General features: G+C 50.7%; 1 non-coding gene across 1 annotated transcript; it reads right to left on the bottom strand.

The window, feature by feature from the left end:
• Positions 1–227: 227 nt before the first annotated feature.
• Trnat-agu (transfer RNA threonine (anticodon AGU)) lies at positions 228–300 on the bottom strand. Its single transcript has one exon. It is a non-coding gene; the product is annotated as a tRNA-Thr (tRNA).
• Between the last annotated feature and the right edge of the window lie 236 nt (positions 301–536).

Genomic DNA, 536 nt, shown 5'->3' with positions numbered 1-536 from the left:
GCGCAAGGCAGATCTTTCCGACATAGGCTTGAGAATCTTACGGGAACACTTGTACTGTTTCTAAATTAAGTGTAGGCGTGGGAGGAGGGTGCTTCCCGCGCACTAATAACAGCACGCTTGCCAATTGTGGATGCTAATCATTCGCTTGTATCTTCCTAGACACATCTGCTGGCTGTGAATTATTCCACTTGCATGGCAAGGTGCGCATGTAGGTGTGTTAAAAATTCTGAAGGCACTGGGTATTGATCCCAGTACCTCTCGCATACTAAGCGAGCGCTCTACCATCTGAGCTACGCCCCCCCCCCCCCCCCCCCCCCCCCCCCCCCGCCCCGAAGACTAATGGTGCTACATACAGCCATATAGACGACACAGACCCTGGCACTCCCATTATTCAGCAGACAAACACTACTCTCTATGTATCCGTTAGGGTGTCTTTCAGGTTTCGTGCATTCTGTACCGAATCGTAGTTGGCCACAATGAAAGTGGCACGTATAACGTCGAAAATAGAGTTCGGACACCGCTCTGAGTAAGACGAA

The sequence above is a fragment of the Schistocerca gregaria genome, chromosome 10 (assembly GCF_023897955.1).
Source record: "Schistocerca gregaria isolate iqSchGreg1 chromosome 10, iqSchGreg1.2, whole genome shotgun sequence".
In the NCBI taxonomy this organism is placed as follows: Eukaryota; Metazoa; Arthropoda; class Insecta; order Orthoptera; family Acrididae; genus Schistocerca; species Schistocerca gregaria.
Note: the sequence above shows the minus strand (reverse complement) of the source record. Positions and strands in the feature narration are given on the sequence as shown.